The sequence below is a fragment of the Melozone crissalis genome, unplaced genomic scaffold (genome assembly GCF_028551555.1).
Source record: "Melozone crissalis strain CALT ecotype California unplaced genomic scaffold, PUWL_Pcris_2 ptg000019l_1, whole genome shotgun sequence".
Lineage (NCBI taxonomy): Eukaryota > Metazoa > Chordata > Aves > Passeriformes > Passerellidae > Melozone > Melozone crissalis.
In genome coordinates, this window is record NW_026535797.1 from 20,222,264 (window position 1) to 20,238,412 (window position 16,149).

At 41.8% G+C, this 16,149-nt stretch overlaps 1 long non-coding RNA gene across 1 annotated transcript in view; it reads right to left on the reverse strand.

Annotated features, from left to right (window-relative positions):
- Window positions 1-359: 359 nt before the first annotated feature.
- The window catches only part of LOC128937630 (uncharacterized), a 78,033-nt gene continuing 62,243 nt past the window's right edge, over window positions 360-16,149 (reverse strand). Inside the window, exon 3 of the long non-coding RNA XR_008483055.1 lies at window positions 360-453. This is a non-coding gene — a long non-coding RNA (uncharacterized LOC128937630). The remainder of the gene's footprint in view (window positions 454-16,149) is intronic.

Genomic DNA, 16,149 nt, shown 5'->3' on the forward strand with positions numbered 1-16,149 from the left:
GGCACAAACACAAATAGGAACACATATGATGGTGGCAAAGGTGAATTTAATTATTTCTGGGACTACGTTTTACCTAATACATCCATGAATCATCACAAAAGTGGTATTTGGAGATTGTCCTTCAAGAACTGGAGCTTTTGACTGGCTCACATACCAAAAAAAAGCCTGTGTAATACAGCGGCACTCTGGCCACCATACAGCTTTCTGCTGCACAACCCAGGTAGGTTGCTGCTAGGATGAAAACTCCTTCACTACAAGTGATAGAGGGAGCTGTGATTTTGGTGCCTGAATTCAAGATGAAGTCTCCCAGTAATGCACTCCTTCCCCTCCCTTTCAGGCTACTCACATCAGCCAGCCGGATGAACTTTCAGGCCCAGCTTAGGACAGGATCTTCTGATGACGACTTGTACTCTGTCTTCTCTTCACATGCAACTGCTACATAACAGCTCATACCTAAAAAAGCCAAAGAGAAAGAAAATTCTTATTAGTGCCATTAATCCTGCTGTCTAACACATTCACAGAGAGGGCTGTGCCAAACCAATAATTCATTCATAGAAATAATGCTACTTTTAGATGAAACAATTACCTCTGCTCACCATGCAGGAAGCACAGTTAGTATAAACATCAGTCTGCCCAGATCCACATCCCAGCATCCTCTGTATGAGAACCAATATTTATGGTTGTCTCCAGGGAAGGCTGAAACCACATCCGTTTTCCTGCCTTTCTGTTAGAGATTCCCCCTTGAGCAGCAAGGAAAGCTGAATAGCACAAATATTCATACCTCCTTACAACCTACAGTCTGTTTACCAATGTAAATCACTGTTGATTTCACTTCATTTAGTATACTAGTTTGCAAAATGCAAAAAGAAGTAGTAAAATAGGCTTGTCTGATACAAAGCCTGGGCTGGGAACTAGGGATAACAGCAACTACAAAATGTAACTCACCACTGCCAGGAATAAAGAAGGAAGGGTAGATAGTAAATGTAAATTAAGAAACACATACATTAGGTTGTATTCAGACAAATTCCTTAGTTAGGATACACAGCTAGACAGACACAGAGGTAGAATTCACACAGAAAAATTAAATTATTTTTTTCCATGCATTGATGCTTACTAAAAGAAATTAACTCCAGTCCAATGTTAAGTCTAAATGGTAAGATCTGACATAGATTTGATAGATGCACCTTTATTGTTTCACTCAATAACATTAGCAGCAGTCTGCCGTAGTGAGATGCCTCTGCAGACAGACTTGTAAGTATTGACACTCCTCATCTTTAATCATGTCATTTATCAGGCTGAACTAGGCAGCCAATCACTCTGAGCTCTTGCTGTAGCAAGTGAACAGAGGAGATCTTCCAGAGAGCAGTGCAACTTTTTTCTACACTACCTTCCTCATACTTCTCTGTACTCAAGAACTTCAAGAAGAGGTTGAGGAGACCAACTAGCAAAGTTTGATGCCTGTGCTGGATGACTGAACAAATCCTCATATGTGTTTTATTCAAGCTCTGAGGGGAATGAAGTCGCATTTCTTTCAACTAGCAATGCAGGACCAGGACCTCCAAGGGCCTTGTACAACCAGCCTCACCATTTAGATATTCTCAGCGCACACAAAGCAAAAACACGACACAGAGAAAGCAGAAGGTGATGCTCAGAGAGAAAAGCACAAATAAGGAGTATCAAGGACCTTGCACAGGAGCCATCTCAGACCATGCTTACAGAGGTCCAATAATAAGATTTTTTTACAAGCCCGAAGACTTCTTTCAAAACTCATGAAGATGCCAAGCAATGAGCCTAGATGAACCAGTATAGGTTTTAAAAAAACTAGAATAGTCCTAGGAAAACACAAGCTGAAACAAATTAGAGTTTTCTGTTGAGGATGGTTTAATAGCTTCTCCATCTTCAATGAGTCAAAAGGGATCAGCAAAAGGACGCATTTGAAAGGCTTATTGCTAGTACTGGAAAGAAAATTTTCTATAAAGATGACCAGAGTATGCACCAAGAGAGAGTCAATATTCCAGTGGCAAGGTCAAGCCTGGTTTTCCTGCAACACAAGAAGCTGCCCTGCTGGCATTAACTGCAGTTTGTTTGCTTTCCCAACCTGCCTTGTCCTTGTGAGTTGGCAAAAGGCTGAAGCTGGCCAGAGTCCCAACTACCAAAAGCTGCCCAAAGCAGAGAACTGCTATCACAAGGACTAAGAGCAAGACTGAAAGGGAGAGGAGAGAGCAAATGGCACAAAACCCAAAGCACAGAAACTTCTCTGGTGCTGAGAATTGTTACAAGCAAGGCTGTAACCTGGCACATAGCCAGGAGCTCAGCAAGACAAGAGAATACAGAGGAAGGTTATGACTGGTCTGTGCCCCAGTCTAGAAGTAACACCAAAATGCTCAAACTTTGCTTGAAAATATGTACCTCTTCAGCTCCTGGAGGACCATAAAAAGCTATTTTTGCTGAAAAATCTATGCAGGACTCACAGAAAGATTCAGTTTAGACAAACTTCATACCCTCTGCTGTGGGAGTACTTCACTTTCTGTCAATGGCAGCAAAATTAGGGAGCTGAGAGTGTCAGAGAGAAAGGACACCATACCAAGAAGTTTTCAACATGTTTTAATTTTACTTCTGTTAGTAGTCAGCTGTGTGCTGGCTTTATCTGTTTCTAAGAGGTTGATTTCCACCACAGAAGCAAAGTGTGATGAAATAGTTTCTAATAATACAAAAGGTACTTGGATACTGCCTGCATAAGGAGCCAGCAACCAGCACCAACGATAACTGAGCTGCTCAGTGAGCTACAAAAAGCAAGTTCCACACAGAAACTTTGACTGAATGCAGCAGGTGAGAAAATCAAGAAAATGGAGAGAAAACAAAAAAAAAAAACACAAAACCAAACCAAACCAAAATCTCACCACACGGCTAATAAAGAGGTTTCCCTGCAGAGTGTAGAGCTTTCTTCCTTCTTTTTTTTTTTCCCTTTAATTTTTATAACTAAGGGTCTCCCTGACTCTGGACACACTTTGAGCTTAAAGACAAATCACTGTGGCTGAGTACTTCTGATGCACTGAGTGACAGCCTCAGTCTGTCCTGGTACCCAAAGCTGGTATAAGAGGCTTTTCAGAATGACATGGGAAGGGAATAGCAGGAACACCACGGGGATGAGACTAAAGTAATAAGGTCTACAATTTTACAGATGTTTCTGGAGGCCGTTTTATTTCATGCTAAGGACTGATACACTGGCTGACAACACTATGGTAGTGCAGAATCAAGCTCTCTTGCTTCTTCTCCCTTTTTCAGATCAACAGCCAGGCACATCTTAAATGAGTTGGACACAGGCCACACTCAAACCACATCCCTATGGAGGAAGGAATGCTGCCAAAAGAAAACAGGAGAGGTGAGAAACAGGGGAAAATTTCTTGCTGCAGACAGTGGCCAGGCATGATCCAGAAGGACAAATCTAAGAATACACTTACGAGCCCTGATAAGCACACCTAGTCCCAACAAACCCACTGTAGACACAAACATCAGCTCAGCATGTTGCTATTCTTGCAGTAATTTTCCACACTTCACAACCTGAGCTCACACACAACCAAGCAGACAGCACAGCTTCCAGTCCCCCTTAGGCAGCAATGGAAAACACTCTCCAAGTGATCTCACACCTGAACACAACAGGAGGGCAGCACACACACACACACACACGGCCTCCAGTTCAAGAACCAGAGGTGCCAAGCAAAAGAAACATAGGATTCTCACATTGTTTTCAAGGTAAAAAGAAAAAGGGCCTGACCCTGCTTGACTTCATCATGTTGTTTGTACAGCACAGTGCTTTGGGCACTGAGCTGCAAAATCAAAGCAAGTACAATGGCAATGAAAATATAATCAAACACATCAGTGTGGGAGCAGCTGTGCAATGGAAAAGTTAGGAGCTGGAAACTAAGATCAACAAACAATCCTGAGATCTAAAGGCCATTTAGAAAACAACAAATTCAAGCAGCTCTGTAAGACTAGTAGGATAAAGACATTATATTTCCCATTGTCCACATAAGAACAGGCAGTCCCTTTTCAAGGAATGTAAATGGACAAGACACATGAGGGGGAAAAAGATGCTCAGATGAGGAGTGATTTGACCTGATCACACAAGAATCAGTGCCAGGAACAAACTGTGACTCCAGCTTTCCTAGTACAATGCTCTTCCCATGGTCTATACTGCCTCCAAGCCTGAAAACTGACACCCACCTTTTGAAACAGTTTTCACTGAAAACTGTTTGTCACCATCCCACCTGCTGGAGCTTACAACTCCCTGTGGAGCTCATAGCAGAGATGTTCAAGTGAGCACTTCATAATCCACAGAAGGCTGAATCCACCAAGGTAAATTGAACAACCAGTGACAATAAAACAAGCTGATCTATTTTCTCGATGCTGATCACACAGTGCTCACAGGGACCCTTCAGCTGGGAAAGCTACAAGTGAGGCCAACCATCAGTAATGGTAAAGCAACAAGAAGCAGTGCGGAAGGGAAGACAAGGGTCCCTGTTTTTAACCTGAGCAACTGTTTGCTAAGTTGATGCTTGTCCTTGGTCTCAGATATAGTTATGCCCTTCCACTCTGGAAGTCCTAAGACTTGTCATTCAGCTCAGGAGAGATATCAAGATATTTTGAAAATTTCTTACCTGAGCCACTCCATCACAGTAGTTCTAGCTTAAGTATCAAATACAGCAAAAATGCCATCCTCAGCTAGTGCAGCAAAAATCAAATTCTGATAATTTTTTTGCTAACTAAAATTATTAATAATAATGAAGTAGTAGTAATAATAATAATAATCATCATCAAACTTACTGATAAGCCGTCTCTAATATCCTTGGGTTTGGGACAGTTTATTAGATTTTACAAACTGCCTATATGCTATGAATATGGACATCTTAGGGACAGATGGGCAGAATTCAGCCTGTCCCTATGGACTAGAATGACTCAACAAATACTGCTTTGGGCTAACAGAAATACTAAAGACAACAGTGATGCTGTTATAAATCTACATGCAAGGCCAAATCCTGCTAAAGCATGTCATTTTCAGTGAAGCCAACAAAAGAGGCACAAATGCATTTCAGGGTAGATCCTGATTTCTCAAGATTGGCTTAGATTTTCTCCAATATACAAATGAACTCCTCTGCCTGGCAGACCTTTCATTTTAGTGAGCTTATGTAAACCAGTGGCTTTCTTCACCCACTGCTCAACAAAAATGACCTATATAGTATGTGACCTTCAAATGCAAATTCCTTACATGGACTACTTGGGTTCAACTCTTTTGAGAAAAACTGCCGGCACATAACTGATTAGCTCGAGCTGCTTCCTCAGAAGAGGCTGCTAACAAAATTCCTCTTTCAGCTTTGTTCAGTCCATGCCCAAAAGACTGCTTTTACCTGTCCAAATAAGTCAGTATAATCCATTTCACCTTGTCTCCACCACAGTGCAGGCAGCATACACCTCCATGGCATAGGCAGCAGGGCCAGCCTAGTGCAAAGCATCCCTGTTTGCTCAGGTGTGGGTCCTTCTGCTTAGGCATACCAGTAGGCAGCATTCCAGAAGCACTTTGTAGAAGAAAAACTGCCCAGAAGCAGCTAATACATACAAACCATTATTACAGGCTTTTCCCAAAAAATACCCATTAAGGCACGCAGGAGGCTGGAGAGAATGGTAAAGTCACAGCTCTCAGTATAACAGAATTTAAGAGCACATCTGCACACAAAGGAAGAAGAGAAATAAATATCTGCAAAGCAGGCACTCCTGTTTCATCTGCATCTCAAAACTGAGGTCAGGAATAAACAGAAAACAAACATACAAAGGAACAAGGTCACGGTACATCTCAACAATCACAGAGAACCAAGCTTGTAGATCAGCGCTGATCCGCTCTCAGATCCTTAAAATGCAATTTCAGCAACACACATTTGATTAGCCCTACAATTCACTTGATACCTCTTGAAAGGAAAAAAAAAGGTGTCACCAACATGTAGATGGTGATCAGAAAGAACAGGACTGCAGTGATGCCAGAGCTCAGGGCACATTCTCACTTTGTCGCCATTTTCCATTAGCTAATACTGTCAGCCCCAGAGAGGTGAGATGAGACTCTGCCCAGGGTAACACCATCCACATACTGAGGTTACTCTCAACTGACCCCAACCTAAGGGAGATTAGAGTCAACCCCTCCCCCTCCCACCTCTTTCACCACCTCTATATTTAACTGCAGATTAACTCATTTCCTCTATCCACATGTAAGATTAAAGTGCACCAAGTGCTGTCAGCTCAAGCAGAGCCTCAATGCATCCTCATGCAAATCACCACTCAGTGCATGTTTTAAAGTACGCCAAGGAGGAGAATGAGTCACACCTTCATACTCACAAAACCACACACTTGCTTCTCAAGAAGTAAAATTGGCTGGCAGCCCAGGTGCCCAGAATAGTAAAAGATATCTCCAATTCTAATCTTTCCCTGTCTGTTACATAAATCTCAGCAACATAAGAAGTGCCACTATTTACCAATGTGTTTGAATGAAATGTGGGTCAGTGACCAAAGCAAAAGGTCAAACACAGTGACCTGGCCTTCAGGCACTGCATTGATTACACTTGTCTAGGAGGAAACAATAGCCTCTCATTCCAGGAAGAGGGGAAAATATTGCAACAAAATCTCACGGAGATCTCATGCTCACTAGGTTTGCTTCAAAGAGGCTGAGAACTACAAAACTGACTAGAAAAAAATGAAACACCAGCAGGGAAGAAAGAGAGAAATAGAAAGCACTGAAAGACTTCTCAGCCTGCAATGCCACTCACGAAGGGCTTTGTACAAGGATGAAAATGCTTCCCTCAGACTGCAGCTCTCCACCCACTGTGAGGCAGACTCCCAGGAAGGAGCGAGGGGCTCTACACTGTGAGAGGGGCAGCAGCCACAGCCACAGGGCTGCAGGGATCCCACCCTTGTCTGCTCACAGCACTGCTGTGCTCCCACCCTCGAGGGCCACAGCCAGCACCTGACACTCCCATGGAAAGCAGGTGCCTTTTGCATTTGTACCCTCCCTCTGCATCTCAAGTCACTGCACCAGAGGACAGCATTTTATTTCTATCTGACCTTTCTGGAAATCACTTGGAGACCTGCTTTATAAGATCTTTATCACAGCTTGAAGCAAACATTAGGAAGTTGTAAATAAAGCTGGGACTTTAAATCCAGCCACATGACCATAGGGAATATAATTTTTCACAGCTAGCAACTATGGTAATGTATTTTACCTCAATAAACACAGAAAGGGTGAAGTATGCAAAACTGAGAACAGGAGTAAGTTTCTTGCCTTAGATTTTATATCAGTAATCCTTTAAAGTAAAAGCACTTGTTTTCCTCATCTCCCTAATCTCTCTTGGTCTAACACTTCAAGCAATGAGGTTCCCCTTAAATTCCAGCGGCTAAAAAAAGAGGCCTCCCTATTTTTGCCAAGAATAATAGAAAATCATTGTGGACAGCAGGCAGGGAAACATGCAGAAGAGCTACTGGCATTTGCTTCAGCTGAACAGCTGGAATAAGTTGTCAATTCTCCTTACTGTATCTTCCAACTGCACTGCCTGGCAAAGGGGGCTACTAAAAAAGAAAAAAAGGAAAGAAAATGCTCATGACAAGCTTATAACACATCTCAAAAGCAATCACTGCATCTCCATTATTCAAGAAACTCTGAAACGACAAACAGATGGAAATGAGAAAAGAAACAGGAGAATGACAAAGAGGATTCAGCCATAGATTGCAGGAGCAATGGGGCATGGCAGGCAGATGTACCATTGCCAGAGCAGAATCTGTCTGATCCAACATAGGGAATGTATTGCCTGTGAATGAAATCAAAACATGCTGTGCAAAGACAGACACAACTGCTAATATTTGGTGCTGCCATGCATGTACCAAAAGAGACACGAACATATACCAAAATATAGAGAATAAAGAGTGAAGTGGCTGAAACCTCTCATGAAAAGAAAGATCTACCTTGCAGGGATCAAAAACTACCAAGGTGGTGGTGATTTTCTTTCAGCTCAGGCATTCCCAGAGGGCTATATCGATTGTCATGATTTTCCATTTATTTAAGAATGTATTTTGGGGTGAATGTGTGTTAGCTTTGTTTTCTGGCAGTATGAGGTCATTATATAAAATTTATGGCAAACTTAGGACACATCTAAAAATCAATAGCAGGCTTCCAGTGAGCTGAGAAGCTGAAACATTGAACAGATGGAAAGGAGAAAAAGAACAATGCACTGCATGGGGTCACTATCAGTTCACAGAAAAGACACACAGTCCATGAGCTGTGTAATAGATGTGAAAGGCCTCTCTGCTCTCTCTGTACATTGGCTCCATGCTGCAGTGAAACTGCAAGCAGGTCTCATGGAAGCAAGTCACATTTCTTGCTTCTATCCCTGTCTGCCAATGTGCTTACACACCACCATTCCCTGTGTTTGCACACATGCTTATTTTATTTTTCTGCTGAGAATTTTAAAATTGAGTTCTTTTTGTTGCCCTTGTAATTCAGAAATTGGACCCTGAAAACATGATCTATTCTTGGCAAAACAAAGGGCAAAAGACTCTTGATCAGGTCTACAGGAAAAGAAGAATACTTCCTGTTCTAAAAAACAAATTAATGCTTCATGTTTCTTTTAGCCTCATATTGTTTTGATGTCTTTATAAATAACAGAAGAAATGAAAATTGACTGTAACCACTGTGAGACAAATTCTCATCAGATTCCCTTCCAATTCTGTATTTTGTACCTGAACAGTGCAAGTGGCCAAGCAGCTGGCAAAGTTACATCAGGTATAATTGTGGCAATGCTAACAGTCAGGCATCCTTAAAATGGGTGAAAACAACTAACAGAGAAACATTTTGTGCTCAGACAGCCTTTCTGAAAGTCTAACCCTCAATCAGTCATCAGCTCTCAGAGGGTCAGTGTTTGGCCCAGAGCATGGCAAGTCACAGCTACCCTACCACGCACTGCAGGGCACTGCTACAGGATGCTCAAGGGAGAACCCAGGAGACAATCCCAAGGCTGCTGTTTCTGCTGGATAATGCACAACCCTGCCTAGGGTGGCAGGATCTTACAAACATGATTTAAGACAATTCCTCCTTGTCTTAAGCACAGGAAGGGAATAATGAAAGGAGCAGCCTGAACCAGGTACGTGGAAGCTGTGGAAGTCCAGGGACCACACCATTACCTGGGCTGGGATTCATAATGAACCAGGCAAAAGCCACAATAAGAAACAGGCAGACTCTTGAAGCAGCAGCCCAGAAAACCTGACTTGTTAACCAATGTATAATTAAATAATAGCAAGGAACCTTGTAAGATTAGGCAACTGAATTAAATCAGTGCTTAAGAGAAAAGGTGACAAATGAACATTGAGGTTTCAAAGAAGGATTAAAGGAATATTTCGCTGAAAAAGATGGAAGCATAGAAGAAAAGCTGATTAATTTCAGACTGCAAGTCAAATAATGAATGAATAATTGTGAAGCAAAGCTGGGAAGCACTGATTTATCCTGCTCTATGCTAGAAGGCAGCACTAGGTGTAATAGGTATTATTTTATAAAAATAAATTTTTAAAGTTGGCATGAAAATCAGCCTGAAGAATTTATTACCATAGGGCAAGAAGGGAACACTGTAGGGAAATATCTTTACAGGCTTTCAAAAATGATTAGACAATTATATTAACATAAATAATAGCTACAGCTGGCAGAGCTACATGAAGAGTTACAAGAATAATCAGCCCAAAGGCACCTCCCTCCTCCATTTGCAGCCCTGTACTTGTGCCTTCAGGTAAGGTCTGCTCTTTCTGAGTCACTGCTGGAATTAAACAGGCTGTAAAATTCCTATTTGGCCCTTACATGATTTTGTGTGGATGCTCCAACCATGGGTTTGGATTCTCAGTAGTTTTGGGATGTGCCCAGGCCAGCGAGCAAGGCTGAAGCTTTGTCTGGTAGGACTGGTAATTCTACTCCTTTAGTGAGCTGGAAAGCTCATGAGAACAGCAGCAAGTTGCTTACTTTAGCTCAAGCATCGTCCCACTAAAGTCTGCCCTAGCTGTGACTCAGTCTGCTCTTGTGAATGAAGATGAACACCAAAAAAATCCATCTTTGGTCTTCAGACTCAGACCTCCCTGAAGTCCAGGAGATTTGACCGATTCTTTTCTCATATAATGGCCTTAAAAGCCACTCTGTCTTCAACAAAGCCCCCATGCTAAAAAAACAGCCCAGATTTTTAAAATCCACTCTTCCAAAAACTTAAATAATTCCAAAATGTCACTGCAAAAATACTGAATTCTTCACACATAGCTCTAGTTGAGTAACAACATTCAGTCTTTAACCAAAAATCTCCTGGGGAATTCTGGAAGCTTGAACCTATTCAGAATTGACCTCAACAGAGTTGCTCTAAACCATATACAATCCCCCAGCTAGTTAAGGATGGACACAGCACAAAGTGCCACCACCTGGTCTGATAACACTGTTGAGCACTGCACATCTAGTGTGGTGTTGTCAGCTCCTACAATGTGTCATGTTTTCATACAGCCACGTCTGATGGAAATGCGAGATTGCATGAGCCTCTCAGCTTCCCTGCAAGATAAATAAAAAACAACCCCCAAAATAAAAAAAAAAATCATGGTGAAGAAAAAAAGCTTGGAGAACCAGGAAAGATCAGAACAAGAAGGCAAAGAAAAGTAATTCTAATATATATTCTTGGATAACAAGCAGAGATAGCTTAATTTGGGATGAGGGGAGCCCACATTCTCACTGAAGAACATCTGAAGTGGCAATACCACAAACATAGAACATAGAACTTCACAGGGTCTCCCAGGCATTCACTCTTAGGAAATACAGATCCTACTTTAGACACTGGCCTACAATACCAAGGACAAAGGAGGGGAAAGTCAAAAAGAAGCTGAAATGCTAAAAAGCTAAATACTGGGTGAGGTTTCTCAGGAGTCACTGCCATCCTTTGACCATCACATGAGTGCTCTGGGTGCTGTGACAAGGTGATGTACTCAGTTGAGGATCCCCCAGCAGAGCTCAGTTACTTCTGCCTGTGCACACTGAGAGCCAGAGCAGTGAACACATCAGACTTCTGCTACATACTGCCTGGAAAAAGCCCAACCTGAACAAAATCAGAGGTTTTCCTCAGTCTCTTAGCCCTCAGCCTCTGCTGTCCAGTGTAATTGCAACAGCTCAAGAGGAGGAAGAGCTGAATCCTTACAGGGGAAACTTGCTTTCCTATCTGTCTTTCATGAACATACTTGATCAGAAATTCTGTCCTCCCCTGATGCAGGAGGATGTGCCTTGGTCAGCCAGAGAAACATGAGAATGGGATGTCGAGCTCAGCAAAAAGAGGCATAAGTGTCAAAGCAGTGGTTCTCCTTGGTCCAGCTCCTTTCACAGTTTACTCTGCAGCAGGCATGAAACAGAATTTGATCCTGCCTTGCAGGAGGGTTTCCTTCTCTGGCAGGTCAGGGGATACTAGCCCATAGCAGGTCAAATGTGGACTGAATGCACAAGGTGCAGCCATGCCAACTCTTGTGCCTTGACTGCAATTCCCACAATAGCTGGGTTTTTCTGCAAAATCTGCATCTCATGCAGTAACCAGGAATCTTAGGTTTCAACTAAACAAAAAAGCAAGGTTCTGGGCATGCCTACTCTTCACAAGGTGGGGTTACACAAAGACTTGTGAGCAAGCTCTGTGCTAGCTGTTAACTGGCTATGGCAGCATCATGCTCCTGGGCACAAGGAAGGTTGCTGCCAGTCCCAGTTGAGATCAGCTATGTGTTTCCTGTGGGTATTTCCAGTGCAAATCTACACTTGGCCTAGGCATTTTTCACCTCTTACATTCATACAGGCTGACTTCCCCTTAAAAATACTTTTTATTGCCTCTGAAGGCCCAGGTTGGGCATCATCCTTCAGAGCCAATAACTACCTTCATTTTCTGCAAAAGTGAGCACTGTGCTTCCACTGCAGAAGAGCTGCAATGGCTCCATCCACTTGCAGAGTAGGTATAGCCATCTTCTATAAAGGGCTAATAATTTATTTTTCTTTTTAATTAGTGGACCATATAAATATTTAAGGACCTCAGGCTTCTTTGTGACTACAGAAAATAAGTCTGAAAAACATTATCAAAAAACTCACAAGAAATAAATAAAATCGCACTGATAGATCCCAGTACTATTTAAAAATCCACATCCCTAGTAACAGATTACAACCTTGCTATTGCATTGAAAGTCCTTCTATTCATTTGGATTCTATCAAAATGCAGAGAAACATACACTTCATAGCTAAACATCTCACAAAATGTGAGATATAATGGTAACTCAGTTAAGAATGGAGCACATCTCTTCAGGTTGTACAGAACATCCCTTAAAATTTTTCTGTCCACACGAACATCAATGCCTCCTTGTCCTGCACTGGCATGTTGGCCCCTTTACATTTTAGATGGTCAAAGGGTACAACAACATCATGACCTACTTTTTAGGTACCTTTGTACCTACTCCAAGAGTTACTTGCCAAAATAGATGCTATCCTTGAATTTGAATAAGTGGCCTTTTCTTGTCTTTCCCGTGAGAGAATATTAAAGTTCATATCTGTGAACAGCCAAGATCTGATTACTCTCCTCTTGTTTACAGCTTTGCATAAAATGCAAGGTCATCAAGTCAAGTTGTTTTTCAAATTCTGTAATCATACTAAACTTTCAGAGTTAATTCTATAAACTAGATTCTCTGGGCTTTCAGAGGTTCCCTAATATGGTCATTAAATAACTAAGAGATGAGGATACCTCACAAAACCCCAAATGAACTATAAACTCTTTAGACTTCTCATGAAAAAAAAAAGTTAGAGACAAAAGATATGGCAGATTACAAAGTGGCACCAAGGCACATGCCTGATGAGAGCAGCAAAGATGTCCAGGATAGCACAGACAGAGCTGTCAAATATGGTTGTAGAATTTTGGAATGAAAAAGAGATACTATTTGGAAGACTAAGATAAGATTATCCAATACCCTGGTGCTTTTACAAATGGTCCTGAGGTGACATTACTCCATTTTTCCCACATGTAAAAATCAGAAAAGTATTAAAACCTGAGAGAAGTACATCAGTAACTCTTTTGGCATTAGACATCCAGATCAAACTCAACTTCTTTCTTATTTAGTGCTGTATAAGACTCCAGCTACTCATACTGATGTCTCTGCAAATATTTATACATTTAATACAAGTCAAAACATCAGCCTCAGACAGTGTTGCCATTTATAAGATCACATCTTGATTAGATGAATTTTCTATTAACTCTGATGGATTTTACACAGAGCCTCTTGTCCTTCAGACCCAGGAATTGAAATTTAATCTGGACTTCATGGAACTTCACTGGATAGACGAAATCAGTGCTGTGGAGAATCAAGTGTGCTTTCACCCATCTGTCATCTATCACACCTGCTCTTTTTTAACACTGGCTGAGAATTTAGGAGACCCTGCCCATGTAAGCAGCTCACCTGCCCTAGTGAAGGGGCTGCTTAGCAGAGCTTGGCCATGCATTCCAAAGCAGAGGATGCTTTGGCTCAAGCAGACAATTTCCTCTGGATAATAAGGGCTGAAAAGACCTTTGGAACCTGACTTCATAGTAAAAGTGACCCATATTTCAGAAGACCAGTAACTCATCTGCTTTGTATTTGGCTATAATAGATGAAATATTTTTTTCTATCCACCCATTCAGATAAGACAGGGCTTGGCTTGATTAGAGCACAGCTCAGCTAGCTATTGTGATGCTGGGCCAAAACATTTTCAACAAGTTGTTCAAACATTATTAGTTTTGTCCTGAAAGGAGCAAGGTACTCACTTGTCTTGGGGGTTATACACTGAACAGATGTTCAAACACTAACAAAGACATGCAGCATCCAATTCCCAAGCCAGGATCTTGGGAACTTCCATTGCACTGTACTGCTGTTCTCAGCAAGCATAAACCAGCACTTTCACCACATTTCCCTGGAACTGGAGTAAACAGAACTGCTCTCATCATGACAGGAGTGGAATGAATCAGAAAGATATCCCATTTCCAAAGATCAGTATCAAGAGGCACAAAGTATTACAGGCTCAGCTGTTTGTTTCTTGACAGCTAAAATCTGTGAGGCCTGTACGCAGTGAAGGTGACTGTGATGAACTGTTATGCTGTCATTTGTAATGTGTGCTCATGGCAAGATACTTTTGAAACAAGTTCAAACTTTACAAGAACTATTTCATTCTAAATTCTTCATAGCTCACATATGTTACAGAATTCCAGCTGTATTACATGCCAAAAGAAGCTGAATAAATTTTCACAATAATTCAAAACTTGATGTTAATTTCCCACCTTTTATTGAACCAGCTACTTCTTGTGTATTTTGAAGTGGGGGTCAAACAGAATAGTCTTAGGAGTCTCTCTAGCATTTAGAAGTTGCTTAGACCATCCATGTCATGGAAGCAACTGCATGAACAGTCTCTGCTGAGCCTTAGCTTCACCCCAAAGTCACCTCCACACTGGAGGGATTTCTTAACCAGGCCCACAGATTTCCATAGCCCCATGAGCCAGCAATTACCACACCTCTCTGTCTTGTTGATGATGTAGTGACAATAAACCTTTTGTGTGCAAGAGATGAACACGGCCATGCTCTATGGCAAAGCACCCATTGATTTCAATGCATTTTTATGTAAGCAAATTCTTGAGCCCCGTTTCAAAAGCAATAAAGCAGCATCTCTTTGTTTAACAGGGATAAGATCAAGGTCCTTGAAAAAGGAAGGAGCTGATGAAATGAAAGTTGATCTGCTGAGGAACTGGTATGAAATATGATCCATTACTAACTTTACCAAGGTTGTGTCAGTGCAGTTATAGCCATGCTCTGGGATCCTGCTGTTTCTTTTTAGAGATTGTGGAAGGGGGAGTGATCTGTGTCCAGAAGCTGCAGTTTTTCCATAACTTACATTCACAGCAAGCACACATTTCTGTCACAGGGTACCAATTAAATGCTCTTCTCATGGACGTGACATTGTACTAATTAATCCTCTCTTGCTTCACTCTCAGGAAACCATCATGTAGCAAGAAGGAAAGAGGAATGCTGCATGTACTTTGTGAAGAGGAGAGTGACTTAACAGATTTTAAGGCAGTTTAGATTACATATCTCAGAGTGAGTTATCTCAGTTGTACAGAAGGAGATCTTCCATGAAAGACTGACTGATTCACTGAGGTCTCTGGTACATGCATTTCCTGGAAGGAGACAAAATTCTACAATGCAAACAATTTCTTCTCTAGTACCTTCTGTGAACCAAATTTGGATGTATTCTGGCCTGTTTTACTTTCATCATCAACATAATTCACAGGAAAGCATTTAGGAAGCCTAACCCTAGACAAGCAAAGGACAAATTCTAACTTAGAGCTTTCAGAAGTCCAAAGCCCATACACAGATGATTCAACAGATTTGATACTGGTAACTAAAATAGTATCTGCTGTTAATTAGCAGTTGGAAGTTCTAACAGCACCCTGTGCTCCATAAAACACTGCAGGAGCTCTACGGAAACAGAATCCCAAGCTCACTTTCATCTTCTACCAAATCTTATCATCCCACTGTGTCACACAGAGAACTGTCCTACAGGCTCGGCCCAGAGGTAGCTCTGTCACCGCCACAGGCTGGCAATGGGCACCTCCGTGGGAGTTCACAGCTTTTCCACTCTCCATTTGCCATTCAGAACTCAGTGCTTTCCTAGCCCCAGGGTTCCTCCTTAGCTCAGACTGAGTAGGATGTATTTCATGTCTTTGCTGAAGTAAATCACACAAATGCTTTGCATATTTGGCAAGCAATATCCTTCTCCATTTTCTATAGCTAGATGCCAAGTCATGCTGTTTTACTAACTCAGCTGCTGAAAATTAGAACAGCACTTTCCATAAAGCCCACACTGCTCCAAGGCTTTAGTTTGAGGGGCTGGACATTGTCTGTTTTATTCTGAGAGGGTGACTTAAAGTTAATTGCCTCACCGTGAGGCCCTTTCGGTGGCATCAGCAGCCCTGAAGCAGTATTTTGTCACACACTGCACTCCAAGTGTAAACCATTGCTCACTCTTGGCTCCTGCACACAGAAAAATAGCCATGTTGCAGCATC